The 15,714-nt window shown below is 36.0% G+C and overlaps 1 protein-coding gene across 2 annotated transcripts in view; it reads left to right on the top strand.

The window, feature by feature from the left end:
- SOX5 (SRY (sex determining region Y)-box 5) overlaps nt 1-15,714 on the top strand; it is a 1,081,658-nt gene that overhangs the window by 275,179 nt on the left and 790,765 nt on the right. For both annotated transcript variants that reach the window (XM_011994779.1, XM_011994778.1), the window contains exon 4: nt 12,251-12,347. The gene's annotated coding sequence lies outside the window, so the exon portion shown is untranslated. The remainder of the gene's footprint in view (nt 1-12,250; nt 12,348-15,714) is intronic.

The raw sequence follows: 15,714 nt of genomic DNA, 5'->3' as shown, positions 1-15,714 counted from the left end.
AATACTTTTAGCCTTCTGGATTTGGATACGGGATAAAATGGCCATCTGTTAAAAACAGTATGCTTATGTCTTCTGGGTACATGGCTAAGAACTGTGAAGGGTCTGAGATTTTTACCCTATTTGTAAGCTAATATAGCAGCCTGCAGAATTCCATGAATACTGGCAGAAGACACTAGACTTTTGGATCATAAACAAAGGAAAGTTTCGTACTCACAAGGAGAGTCGTAGATAAGGTATTAGCATTAGTACCAGTTTTCTGAGCCCTGATTCCCACATGGGGATTGAAAGAGAGTCTGGTGATGTTTACACTTCAGGGGGAGAAAACTTGAGCTTAGGGAACCCCAGGCTTTTATAATGCACAGGAAGCACGCCTGACCTTTGGCCCTAAGTGAGACATTATCCTTGTGATAATGGATAGTAAACAAACCTGCCTTTTGCTCTACAGGAAGATAATATCTCTATCTTCTAAGACTTTCAAGATACAAATGTCCTTAAGACTGTCCTGAAGAAAGGCCTTCAGTGCCTTTACTCATAATAAGTACAGAAGTCTGTCAATATGGAAATTTGTATTTTTATGGAATAGGTTTGTAACTTTCATCAGATTCTTTTTTGTTTTTGTTTTTCTGAGACATGTTCTCACTGTGTCACCCAGGCTGGAGTGCAGTGACGTGATCATGGCTCGCTGCAGCCTCCGCCTCCTGGGCTCAAGTGATCCTCCTGCCTCAGACTCCCCAGTACGGACCACAGATGCAAGCTGCCATGCCTGGCTCCTTTTTGTATTTTTGGTAGAGAGGAGGTTTCACCGTGTTGCCCAGGCTAGTCTCTAACTCTTGAGCTCAAGCTATCCGCCCACCTTGGCCTCCCTCTTCAGATTCTTAAAGGGACACGTGAAAGAAAAAGTTTAAGTTTCTAAGATCAAAGTCATTATTTAGGTGGTTACATATCTAAGGACTAAGCAAGAAAGATGCCTCGCAGAAGACATCATGAGACAGAGAATGAACTGTGGCAAAGAATAAAAGGTTTCTCTGAGAAGAGGAGATTATTAATTATTATAATGTCTGTTGAAAAACTTCGCATGTAAAAAGAGATCCAAATTCACTTTTAAAGATTGGAGTGCAGGTGGCGGGGAGGGGCCGCACACTCCTTGCTCACCATGTCTTTTTTTTTTTTTTTAAAGATTGGACATGCATTGTTGCAAGGTTTTTGATGTGTGCTGTACATAACAGAAAAGGCAAAGGTTCCTCCTTTATTCACAATTGAATTTCCATTTCCAGTTCATATTATTGAAATGTATGATTCTGACTTTCTCCATTTGCATCGCTTTATTTTTAACACTCTTATAAGCAAACTGTTATAAATACCATGATAAATTGTTTTATGAACGAGTTATCTCAGTAACGGTGACCTCTGTCACTTGAACCACTGTTCAATGTATCGTCAAACAGCAAAGATTAAGGCACAGGGCATTTTGTGGAATTAGTGACCATCTAAGAGCTGATAGTCTTATGCCAAACCAGTCATTAGCACCCGGAAAATGTTATACTCTGAAAGCATTATCATGTTTATGTAACAAAAGTAAGAGACAAAAACAGATGGCTTAAGTAAAAATACTGCTAACCCAGGGTTTCTCAACCTTAGCACCACTTCCATTCTGGATCAGATAATTCTTTGTTGTGGGGAGCTGTCCTGGGCACTGTAGGATGTTTAGAACGTCCCTGGCCTCTACCCACTAGATGCCAGTAGCATTCCCCAAGTCATCACAATAAAAATATTTCCAGACACTCCCAAATGTCCCCCAGGGACAAAGTCACCCTCAGTTGTGAAGCACTGTGCTCATCCCACTTTAAAAGTGAAAACAATATTCTGTCAATGAATAAGAAGGCACATAGAGAGTGCTGCATGATCCTGATAAACATTCATGGCCCTGGAAAGAAATTAACGCTTCCGCAGTTTGAGGGTTTCCAAAATTACCTCTTTGCCAGTTCTTCCTCCTGGGTGTGATCTGTTATAGATTATGGAGGGCAGTACAGACGACTGGACTTGGGTTCTTACCTTTTTCCTGCTGCATTGTAGTTCTGTGATTTGGAGTCTAGTCAGAATTTTTCGGAGTTTTTTCTTTGTAAGAGAGGGATCAACCCTGTCCTACCTACCATAAAGCATCGCTGAAACTCAAATCAGATCGCTTAAGTAAAATGACTTGAAAAGCCCCGAGAGATCTATAATTTTTAGGACAAGAAAAAATGATTTTAAGAATTTCTTGAAATTTTAGAGCTTTCCTTGAAATAACTAGAAGAACCCTGGGGCATTACAAAAAAAAAAAAGGAAAGATTTGAGAATCACTGTTTTTGAAGATGCCCTTTAGCCCCGCTGAGCTCTCGCTTCTGTTTTCTTCTGGGTTGCCATGTGCTGAGTAGCCATGACAGAAGGCACGGTTGAAGGAGTGGTGGAAAGGCTTGGCTGACAGCGGCAAGGAAGCAGCACTCAGTGTTCAAAAAGCACAAGTACTTTGTTCATGTTTCCTCTGTAGCCAAGAAGTATCTGTAAATTGAGCAGAGATTTTAAAGAGGAGAAAAAGTTAATAGTGTAAATTTTTCAAAAATGAATATTGTTGCTTTAAATAATCATATCTGACTTATTTTCTGATGTTATATGTCTTTTATTAACTAAAAATACCTTGCAAGTTTTATTTAGCTTTCTTTTGGGTCAAATATGAATGTCTTTTCTCCATCTGATGCTATAACTTTTTTGAAAATGCAGAATTGCAACAGATTTTTCCCGCTTTTAAATATTTAGAGCCAACCTTTCCTGCCTGAAATGAGCATATCCACCTGAACTTCGAGGACTAGAATAATTTAGTCTCACTTAGGATGGGTCTTAAAGCTACATGACCCAATATCTAGTTTAGTTCAAAAATCCTATTGCCAGACCTCTGACAGATGGTTCTGTAGTCAGTCTCTGTTTGATCTTTTACCTTTCCTTGATATGGTGTATGTCGGAATAAATTTACCAATGAGAAAACTGAGGCATAAATAGGTTAATTGACTGTGTCCAAGATCACTTGGATAAGTAACAAAGCCAGAGTGACCCATTCTTTCTGTATCCGCAGCCCTGCTTGTACCCTAAAACATTTGGCTGCCTTCAGTTTATTCCATTGCTGGATAGCTTATTTTAAAAAGTTATTTTTCATGATCTACTGACACGTGTGTCCCCATAATCCTGCCGTTAAAAACAAAAACAGGGCCAGACGCAGTGGCTCCCACCTGTAATCCCAGCGCTTTGGGAGGCTGAGGCAGGAATATCACTTAAGCCCAGGAGTTTGAAGTTGCAATGAGCTACGATGGTATCACTGCCCTCCAGCCTGGATGACAGAGTGAGACGTTGTCTCTAAAAAAATAAAAATTATATATTAAAAAAACTCTTGTTCTTTTATCTGGAGCATGAGACAATATATCTAGTCTTACTCTTCCAAATGACAACCCTTCAAATCGCTGATTGTACTTTATGACTGGCCCTCCCACGCTCTTAAATTTGATCTTTTTCAAACTGAGTGTATCTTCTCCTCCTAATAGCACCTGATTTAGCACAATTGTCATGCACACTATGCTCCGGGTTGATCTTTTCTGACTGTTGAATATCTGCCCAGTTCCCTACATACAGGATTGAAACCAGTTCTGGAACTCGTGTTTGAAATATTGTCTTACCATTGTTGTTAGTTTTACCTGCATTTGATTGGACACTACAATTATTAACTGTATCCTCTTTTTCCCTTTTTTTTTTACTGCCACATCCCATTTTTTGCTTGTATTGTGATTGTCAAAAATTACAAAGTCTTGTGAATTATGCTTAAAGCACATGTTTTCTTCTGTATTTTTTATTTATATAGTAAGACTTTATGTTAAAGCAGGTTAAAGTTTCAGCTTGTGGATTAAGTCCATCATATCTATTTTAGTTTTTTTCATATTTTAAAATTTCCTTACAGATTCTAGTTCAAATTTGATAAGTATGTCTTCACCTAGCTATATGATTACATAATTATTCGAGTGTTTTGGGTTAGACAAAATTGTAAATATTATTTTTATCTTTTCCCATTAATTATTAAGCACATGTCTGTTTCACGGAAATGTAATCTATATGTTTGATTCATCATCCCATAATTTTTCAAAATGTAATTTTGTAAGAGCCATTGAACATCAGTCATTTTTATGATATGTGTGTGTGTTTATTCCTAACACTGGAAGATCATGTTTTGTTAGAAATAAACAAATGACTGCATGTTAAACATGTTTTGTCTAAGATATAAACTTGGTTAACTAGTGGCTGCCACCTACTACTGGAAAAATGTATTTTCATGCCAGATTGAGCTACCTCCTTTAAATAGACTAGGCAGATTTCCGTGATGTTAGACACTAATGTAGAATTTCCAGAGCCAGTACAGTGCTGTTCTTCTTTCACTGGCCCATAGATTAAGACAAATCAAGTTTGAAAAGAATATCATTAAGCATTCAATAAAAGGTATAGAATACGAATAGATTGTTTATTGTCATGTAAAATAGACTGTACATGAAAACATGAATATTATATATGGGGAACCATACTTAAGGCATTGCAAATGTTGGACCAGCATACTGGACTTTATGCTGTTGAAAGGGTTCCATACTTTATGAAGTCTTGACCTGTTAATACTTCAAGGGAGCTCAGAATAAGGGATAAATGGTAGTTCTACCAACAGATAATAAAAAATAAAATAAAAATAGGAATCTATATGGTCACGGTCCAAGCAGGAAGTCAGAACCATTCTGATTATTTTCTTTCTGTTTTTTTTGAGACGGAATCTCACTCACCCTGTCGCCCAGCTGGAGTGCAATGGCTTGATCTCCACTCACTGCAACTTCCACCTCCCAGGTTCAAGGGTTCAAGCAATTCTTCCGCCTCAGCCTCTCAAGTAGCTGGAATTATAGGTGCCTGCCACCATGCCCAGTTAATTTTTGTATTTTTAGAAGAGACGGGGTTTCACCATGTTGGTCAGCTGGTCTCGAACTCCCGACCTCAGGTGATCCACCCAACTGAGCCTCCCAAACTGCTGGGATTACATGCGTGAGCCACTGTGCTCGGTCTGATTATTTTCAAAAGGTGGTATATAATATTGGAAAAGTGTTACACATTGACAGTAAAAATTGTAAAAGAGCAGCTAGGCTTCAGGAACAGCAAAAAATTGCTACCACCTTTATACTGTGGAGACAAAGGGAGGAGGTGGGGTTACCAAGGTCACTGGACTGCAGCTGGAACCATGTGAGCCTGCCTGGCAGGAGGTAGACCAAGGAGAGTCTGCTGCCTGAGACCCCTGGCAAAGCCAGGAAAGATGAGGGAGAAACTCAAATAGAAGGAGGTTCATAGATGTTGAAATTTGGATGTGGTTGATGAGCGTTTACCAGTATCTTTGTTTTTTTAAATATGTTTGTAATTGTCTATAATAAATGTTTAAAAAGTTAAAGACACACACACACACACACACACACACATACAAACAACGCGTGCCTCCCGCATTCTCCTTACACCTCCATCAGCTCTCCTCCCAGTAGTGGAACTCACCTGGAAGGTGACTGCTAGAGAAGCCTGAGAAACTTGACCTCCAGTGATCAGCCTACACCAAGGATCAGCAGAGCATGGGATGGGCAAAGAAAGAACACGTCTAAGGCAGAGTGGCTGGCAAGACCCTCGCCCAGGGCAAACGAGGCAGTGGTTCCCCTCCTGCTGTTCACACAAAATCTTCACTAGAATTTCCTGTTGTTCTCTAGGACTTTCTGAATCCCCCAAAGGTACCCTCTATTTAAATCTAATTTTGTGGGATTGGGGACAAACAATGTGACTATTTGACATAGCCCCTGGCTGTGAAACCCATGGTGAGCCTTTGGACATTGCAATGTCCATTTAACACAACCACACTTTTTACATACTTCCTGTTCACTTCCATTTACATGACTTCTACATAGCAGGGTCTATGAGTACTTAGAAATTTCAGACAAACTCTACTTTAGTTGGAATATTGATGGTTTTAGTTTGAATTACTTACCTTGCATAGAGAATGAGCATTTGGGCAAGGAATGATTATAACTAAAACTTTGCCTGTTATAAATTAATGGCTTTGGGCACATATTGGTTGCATTTAGCTAATAATAAGAAAAAACATACCCAAGCTTTTATCTACACAGCCATAAAGATTGAAAACTGAAACAAAATAGAATGAAACAGGAGTACCCGAGCTACGTAGTTAGCTGAATTAACATGTAAGATACTGCGGTCGTGTGGGAATGCATCTTTATACTGATTTCGTATTAAAGAGTAGGTACTTGGTTCATAAAAAGAGAGAGTTTAATATTAGCAATAACACTTTTCCAAGTAAGGAAACACTAAAGTCTTTTCAAGGGCTACCAGGTATGGTTGCGCAGGTGGCATATTTTTTGAATGGCCTCCCTCAAGGGGCCATCTTTTTCTTACTGAGACAAAGGCACCCTGTGTTCAAGCAACAGTCCTGGCCTTCCAACACTGATATTACCAGGTGGAAAATATTGCTGGGAGAAGTTTTGTGACCTTCTCTAAAGAAGTTTGACTTTTAGGATCAATATCAGGATTCTAACAGATACCTGTGAAGACTTTCTTGGCTCTGAGCAAGACAGAAACACTTGCTGGTTTTAGATTTCAGGTTTGCCTATTTTCATTTAGCCAAGAATACTTTGTGTATTTATTTTTACAACATTGTGGGTAAATCTTGTTAATCCTTTGTGGAATAGTAAAACCTTTAATTACATTAAGATCAAGATGGGATCACGAAGTGTTGCACTAATGTACTAAGGTACATCTGTACTAACACACAAGTTAATATTTACGTATTTTACAGAAGCTAAAGTATTTTAATCACTTGGCCAAAGACACTCACATAAGCCCTGAATGTAGATGTTTAAAACGCAGTGTGATTTATTTATGCAAAGGTAAAGCTGTCTACACAGGTCAGAAGAAATTTTTCAACCGGGTCAACATGGATGGCTTTTAAAGAATGGATGGCAAGTATTAGCAGTAGTGATGCTTGCAGGTGCTGGCTTCAGATGGGGTCAAGACCCAGATCTAGCACTGCCCTAATTAACTTAACCTCCCTGCGCCTCAGCTCTAGGAAATGGGAGCAGCGCTAATAGTACCATCCTTCGAGGTTTTTGTGAAGATGAAGTGTAATGGATCTAAGTGTCAAGCACTTAGAATAGTGCTTGGTAAATAACACTAAAAAATCTCTTAAGGCTCATTTTTGATTTAAAAAAAATCAACTTTTTTGAGTTATCTATTGTTTTCCTGTTCAAATTGAGCAACACTTTTTTTTTTTTCTAGTTTTTCTTATGCTTCTTGCTTCTTGTGCCTGACATTATTCTTGTGTTGTTTTGAGATTAGGGTTTTTATTTTAAACATTTTGTAGATTGCTTTTTATTTCTTATATATTCCTCATTTACCCCTTCTCTTTGTGTTGCTAAAGATATCCCATTTATTGATCATGTATATTCCTTTTTTCTGAGGGAGGTGACATTAGGAAACAACAGCATAGCAAAATACTATGGAATTGAGATTTGATTATGAGTCTCTGTAGCTCCTCCTAGTTTTAAAATTCTTTGAATCTCTGAAATTGAATATTCTTACAAATCTCTGAAATTGACAATCTGAAATTTGAGTAGGTGATGCCCCAATCCCATCGAGGAACACAGTTTTCCTCTTACCCTCTTTTTGGGATGTGTGTGTTTATTCAACATGTGTATATTTTCTCCTTTCCCCATCTGGCATCTGCTTTAGTACCAGCCTAGCTAGCTGTTCTGTGTCAAGAGTACTTTAGCCTTTTCATTATCAAAGAGAAAGAAATGAAATAATATAAAAAAGAAAATCCTTCCCCATCCCCCTCCTGCTTCACTTTTGTTGTTTCTGAGCAAGTTTCTTGCCATTTACCTTTGCATTTGCATTGCTTATTGATTGGCAATTTTAAAATTGTTTATTGTGCTCTTTTGTTTCACTGTTCAAGAGCTAAAACAAAAGCTACCAGGCCCTGCGAGGTACACATTTGCATGCGGTGAGCGTTGCCCAAGGAAAAAGTAATTGCTAATGCATATTTATGTGGCACAAATTTGCCATTTGTTTATGCATAAAATTATCAATAGTGCAGGGCGGCCCAGCCGTAGAAAATGGTGACCTTTTTAGCTTAATAAATAGAAATCAGCTGTTATTGTGAAGAGATCAGCCATTTATTCTGTGTTGAGGGACATTGCCGGGAAAATGCAGATTGGGGCTGGCAATATCATTAAATGGAAGGCCAATGACCCTTTCCGTAGAGTCTATTATACTTTATCTAATAGGGGATAAATGACTCTGGTTGGCAAATGGAATAAAGAACAACAGTTTTTTTTTTTTTTTTTTTTTTTTTTCCTTTTGGTAATTTTATAACCGTATAGATTTTAAGCCGGTAAAACTGAACAGGAAATCTCATGCTGACTTGTTGCTAGAATTCTCTCAAAAACTATCTGTTTTAAAGTTTTTTTCCTTATTCATTATTCTCTATTTCGGTTTGTACCCATGGAAACAAAAAGTAAGTCAGGTGATATTTTTCTAGGAGAGAAGTTCTTTCCTTAATTTTTGGGTTTTTTTTTTTTTTCTTTTCTCTTTCCTCTCTCTCTCTCCCCCTCATATTTTAATCTTTGCAATGAAAATGAAGGTATCTTTGCGTTTGTACAGGGTTGCCCTATATTTGATATCATAAAAATACTAAATGTGGAAGAAGATATTCTCGAAATTTAAAAAAAGTTACCAATGTATTATGCTTTTTAGGAAAACTAAGCTTAATACTTTCTAAGTGATAAGAATGGCTTTTGACGTGGGCCCTTTGGTTTGGAGAATATTCTGTAAATATAAAACCCTCTCATAAGCATACTTTCTCAATATGTAAAACACCAAGCAGTAGTCACCTTTTGTGATTGTGTCCCTGCTGTGTCTGGTAAATGAAATACCTTTTGTCTTTCTGGGGCTTGTCTCTGTCCGCTTTAATGTGGCTTCCTCGCACACTATGTCTATTTGGCTAATAGTGCTGTGGTATGTTAGTGAGCATTTCTGCCTCTTAGGAATTGTTATCCAGTTTTTTCAATCATGATAGAATTCACTATCAAGTGAAAGCTGCGTTTGTTTTGAAAATGGTATTATGTAATATTTAATCCACTTAAAATTTTATATAATAGACGTTAAGTTATGAAACAAGATGATAAAACAGAGACCCATAAAAGCACCTCAGAACATGGCTAACATCTTTGAAGCTACCTGCGTGCTCCTCCCTGACTGTGTTTCTTAACACAATTTCACGGTACCGTGTTGAAAGTTTCCACAGTAGTGGTTTTGCAGCCACCAATCTTTCCCTCGTGCTGCCCTTTAGTATGACAGTGCATTCTGCAGCATGTCACTGAAGTGACTGAGTAAGCTTTTACTGGCAGAAATGGGTCTGTCGTTCCTTTTTAAAGTAGAGGGTGTAAATAGGATTCAGACACTAGGGTACATTAGTCCATAAAATGAATATATTTTTTATGTCATTTGTAAGGTATTGATTTTAGGTCCATTAGATTCACAGTCCCTAGTGGGAGCAAAAAACAATGATTTAATGGGTAGGCTGGAAATTCCAGAAGGAAGAGCAGCAGTGATTAACCCCTTCTTTCTCAACTCCCTGCCTGTGTAATATAGTATCTTCTAGAAGTTAAGACAAGAACCCTGGGAGAAAGGGACAGAACGCTTATCATCTGTCTCCCCTGCAGTTTACAGAGGGTCAGAAAACAAATTTCAGCTCAGTTATTTCTGTGTCTCTGAATGTGATAGAACAGATCACTCAGGGTTAATAAAAGTTGTCAAAATTATTTTTTTACATGGGAGTTTTTAAGTTGATGAATTCGTTTTATTTTTACAAAGTTCAGAGTGTATTTATTTATTTTGAGAGTCTTAACAACTTAAGATATTATTTAGGGACCTTACAGGATATGAAGGAATTGAGCTTAGCTTTTTTTTTTTAACAATTTTTTTTTCTCTCAACTCTAAGAAAGGAAAGTTCCTTGTGGTATCATGCCAGTTACAATGTTTCTTAAGTGAGTTTTAAGTGATATTAGCAATATTGGCGATCTTAGTAATTTTTAAAGTAGGTTGTTTCCTGTTCTATAAATACACAGAAAATTATTAGTTTATACAACCTCTTTTCTGATAAAAGAAAGACTGAACTATCATTTCACTGCTATGTAATTAAATTTGGGTGCAGAGTACTTATAATAATTCTAGTCAATTTCATACACCTAATGTTACTACCACCTAAAAAGAATTATCTCTCAGGCTGCTTTGCCAGCTACATCTTCATTCTTGTATCTAAAAAAATCCTAATTATAATATAGGTAGGAAATGTTTTTAAAATTCCAATTATATTTCCAATCTTTTGCCATAGTGATATGTTGTCATTGAAGAAAAATATGCCAACTGCAATCTGGTTACCTCAAAACTTGACCTGACATAAAGATGATGGTATCAACAGACATTTTTAGAACTTCATATTTTAATTCAAGTTTTTCATGTTCTATAATAAACATATAAAAATACAAGCTCCCTCTTGTGGGTAAAATTACCACCTGTGAATTTCTGTGTCACCCAAATATATGATATGATAAAATTTCACTGTTTCACTTAGTAAACACAATTGTGGTAGTCTCTTTACATTTGGGCAGATGAGACAATTCAATTAACTGAAAAAAAAAAAGTGGAGTTTGTGGTATTTTTTCTAAGTAAAATTTTTTATGGAAATACATTTTTAAAACTCCACTGACTCTATATAGACAGTCTTTATTTTACTTCAGCAGCATACTTTCCCATGTTGAAAGTTCTTTTGTTATAGTTTTGGTTGGCTTTTGTTTGTTTGCTTTTTTGAGATGGGGTCTCATTTTGGTGCCTAGGCTGAAGTGATGGTGATGCAACCACAGCTTACTGCAGTCTCAACCTCCTGGGCTCAAGCGATCCTCTCGCTCGTCTCACCTCAGTCTCTCAAGTAGCTGGGACTACAGATGCACGCCACCATGCTTAGCTAATTTTTAAATTTTTTGTAGAGCTAGAGTCTCGGTGTTGCCCATGCTAGTCTTGAATTCCTGGGTTCAAGTACTACTTTTGCTCCAGCCTCCCAGAGTGCTGGGATTACAGGCGTGAGTCATCATACCCAGCCTGATGTTCAGAGTTTTTAATGATAATTTTTTCTCATTCTGGAATATTCTTCAATGAAGTAATGAGTAAACTAATGAAGTAATGTGGATTCTTCTCTTTGTCAACATTGTAGCATTTGCATTTCTGTGCTTCTTAACAGAAGTTCTGATTTTGGAATGTAGTAAAATGCTTCGATACCAGGCATGCTCCAGGAAGGTATAGTATGGTAATAAAACTATTCAAATACAGTAAACCTTGTGATCAAAACTGAATAATCAGTGATGATATAAAAATGAACACCAAGACATTACTCAATTTCCCTTGAATTGGACTGATAGTAGAGCGACTGAGTCAGAACCAACGCTGTGGCTCCTCCCTTGTACAGGTTCCTTGCTTTCATAAGTCTGATTCTTGGGAATCTCAACAGATTGTCAGAGCCAATTTTTGTCCAGCTTAGGAAAATTGGTAACAAAGCCAGAATTTTATTCACTCATGACAGTGGCAAGAGCGCTTTCTGAAGTTGAGCTGAGCAGGGCAATCAGAGAAATACATAGCAGGGATGGAATGAAATGAAAAATAGCTGAACATTTAACAAATACTGTGTTGACCATTGCTATTATATGATTGAATGGGCTCAAAGAAGAGACCTAAGAGGACACCTGACGATGCCTCATGAATCATTTCAAGCAACAAGAATCTACCTTAGTGTAGCCTGTCCTAAAGCATTTGCAGGATATTTACATTAAAATTGGACCACAACAACTTCTGAGTTTTTAGATTAATTGTGGTGGCTTTATAATGCCAAGATAATGCCCCTTCTTCCATAAAGCATAATTTTATTACATTTATAAATGTAAATTTACATTTACATATATATTTAATGGTTTATGTATCAATTTACATATATAAATATAAATTTCTTTTGAAAACCTTACACATCTTCTACTTTCAAGAGTCATATGTTGATATTTACTAAATAAAACAATGCACTGTTAATGGTCTACTTTTATTTTTCCAGCTTTCCTCTTGCTGATGACATGATTCCTGTTTGAATCTGTTGACAAGATTCTGAAAGCCGAACAGAGAATTCTGGCACTGTACTGGGTAGGAAAAAGGTATATTCATAAAACACATAATATACACTTTTGAAAAATTGATAACTATGCTATTTCACAAAAATGGAAGTTTATATGGTTTCTCTTATTTTTAATTTATAAGTAAAAATATATAAAACATATGCATAAAAAAGTAGAGTACATAGTCTTTTATATTCAGATGACAACTGGCTTTTTAATTATAATTTTGAGACTCATTATGATGGTAATGTCTCTAAACTGGCAGATGATAGCAACATTTCTTTTCTTTTCATTTTCTTAATGAGATACACTTTTTCTGAAGTTGTGAAAGCTTTTTTCTCCACTGAAAAATGTTTTTTGGAACATTTGTTGCTACTTTTTTGTTGTTGCTTCAAAATAAATATTTGGGATTACAATGGATAGGTCACATATTTTAGAAAATTTCTATAGGCTATTAAGTATTCCGGGGTATGATTCTGTTAATACATACAAAAATGTAATATTGCTGAAGCCAGACAAATATTTTCTAATTTACTGGCAGAAACATTCCATGGGCATCTATCTGTGTGTGCATGAAATCCCTGTTTGTCTTTTCAATAGTGTTCTACTCTTGGGAACAGGCACTGAAAGTTTGACCACAGATCTAGAGCTGAAAATCGTTTTCTAATTTATTGATTGACTAGTCATCAAGCGGGCAACTGTAGAAAAAGGATGAAGGGAAGGAATTCTGTTGTTCGGGAGAAGTTTGTCACCAGTAAGATTGAAAGGGAAATCTCCTTTTGTTGATACCTAAAAAGAATAATGAAATAGTGTTTGTCTTGCATAATGACTTAAAGCTCATTTGTTCAGAAATCTGCTCTTACAGTATTATGACTTATGTTCCCACCGTTTCAAGATGCAAGTATATGTGTGAAAACCCTTAGAATTAATGGTAGTGGTTACCTCTTTTACAAACAAAATTGTTAAAATCCCAAATAATATTATTAAAATACTTATAACTCAGGCTTCATATATTCACAGACAAATGAAACAATATAATATAGAAGAAAACATAGCGAATAATGGATTTTTATGCTAACAAATGTGGAATAAATCACAACAAAATTATTCCAAACAAAAATTCTATAGGTTTACAGGCAAAAATACCAATATAAATAAAATTAAAAGGCAAGTGACAAACTGAGACTGCTACTTCTAATAAGTATGGCAAACATCAAATGTAAAGAGCAGTTATAAGAAAGACACTAATATCTTAATTTAAAATATAATGAGATATAAGAACAAGTAGTTAATAAGGAATATATCTGTAATATAAAAACTAATAAAAGGAATGCAAAGTTATGCCTCACTTATCTAACTACGGGAAAGTAATTTGGAATATTATAACAAGAGTGTAAAGAGATGGACATTTTCAATAATTCTGGGAAAACCTTATATTTGTTCAACTTTCCAGGAAGGAATTTGACCACTTCTGTTAACAGCCTTAAATGCTTTCAAAGCATTCTATGCAACTTTCCCATGCTATTAGTTTGGAAGATATTTAGTTGCAAGTGATCCAGATCCAGCATAACCATTTAAACAAGATAAAATTTTATATTTCTTTTAAGTCAATTTTCATATATTTGTAAGTGGAAGAATTTGAGATAGATTTAACTGTTCAGCAGTAGAGCAGTGGCTAGATAAATTTGAACACATTTATGTGATGGGATATTCTGCAACCAGAATGAAATGAGTATTTCATTTGATATTTAAAATTTGATATTTGATATTTAAAATTCTTTTCTAAAGAATTTTAAAGGATATAAAATTATGCATAATGCAATGTTAAATTAAAAAATCGGAGTCTACACTAAAGATATAATGTGTTTCCAAGTTTGTGGGTACATACGTACACATATGTATGCATGTATATATCTCCACATGTGCCTATATATTAGAAACACAGAAAAATTAATAGAAAAAATAATAAACACATCAAATATAATTAACTCTGGATGTGGACTCATGAGAAGTTTTAATTTTCTTCATAGTTTACAGGGTTTTTAAATAGTAAGTATAATTTAATATTAAAATTTGAGAAATATAAAAGGTATGGATTTTCATAAGGTATACATAAGTTGCTAAGTGCCTCTATTTTGTTACGATACTGTGTATATATATATATATCTCTGTTCAAGGAGAGTTGAAACAGCCCAGCACCCATCCTTTTGGTTATTTTTTTCCCAAAGTCGGGTTGAAATGAGGATTCCTGCTCAGTAGATCCATACAACCACTTAGACATCTTGATCATATTGCAGCCTGACTGCCTCTTTTAGTTTAGGGCAGTTCAAGGTACCGTGCTGCAGTTCAGTGGCATTGGATAAACACATGAAGGCTTCTGGTATGCATGCCTATTTCAAAGGCACAAAGCAAAACTTGTGTGTAAGTGGAAGAGGTTGAATACTGCAGTTCTGGATTAAGATTTTTTTTTTAAAGTATTATGTTACCTTAGAATATTAGAAGAGTGAGAATTTAACTCTAAGATGAGTGAAAAATCACAATTTGATAGCAATGTGAGAAAATATTTGTGGAAATGACAGTGAGAGCCTTTTTTTCCCCCTTTCAAAACCTAAACTGACTTAACTCTTTGAACTTGTAAGAGAAGCATGATGTTTAGGAGCATAGACCTTGGAGACAGATTGTTTGGGTCTGTCTCCTAATTATACCACTTATACCTGTTTACTGTTGGTTTGTTCCCTAACTGCTATTGCTCAGACTTCTCATGTGTCAAAGATAAATAATAATGGAAAACATACCATGCAAATAGTTACTACGTGGACACTGGTGTGACTAGTGTTTAAAGTTCATTAAGCAAAATAGACTTTAAAGCCCAAACCATTACTAGAGAGAGTCACTTTATAAATGATTCAATTCAGTAGGAAGACAGAATAATTTTAAATCTCAATGCCCCTAATAACATCATCTTGAAGTGTATTAAGGAATAATTGATAGAACAACAAGAGAAATAAACAACTGTATAATAGCAGTGATATTAATTCACTTGTCTTAGTAATTGATACAATAAAATAGAAAAATCGGTGAGGATTTAGTTGAATGGCAAGATTAAGAAACATGACCTTATAGATATGTGTGGAACATTGCATACAACTGTAAAATTTACATTATTTTCAAGCACATAAGAGACAATGATAAACATTGACCATATTCTAAGTCACTGAATATCTCATTAAATTACGCCCCAACCATTTTCCAAGAATTAAAATTGTACCACAATGAAATTAAGCTGCAAACAAAAATAGAGCTAGGAATATAGTTTCACAATTAAAAAGAAATCACGGGCCGGGCGCGGTAGCTCAAGCCTGTAATCCCAGCACTTTGGGAGGCCGAGGCGGGCGAATCACGAGGT

The sequence above is a fragment of the Mandrillus leucophaeus genome, unplaced genomic scaffold, assembly GCF_000951045.1.
Source record: "Mandrillus leucophaeus isolate KB7577 unplaced genomic scaffold, Mleu.le_1.0 Scaffold461, whole genome shotgun sequence".
NCBI lineage: Eukaryota > Metazoa > Chordata > Mammalia > Primates > Cercopithecidae > Mandrillus > Mandrillus leucophaeus.
Note: the sequence above shows the minus strand (reverse complement) of the source record. Positions and strands in the feature narration are given on the sequence as shown.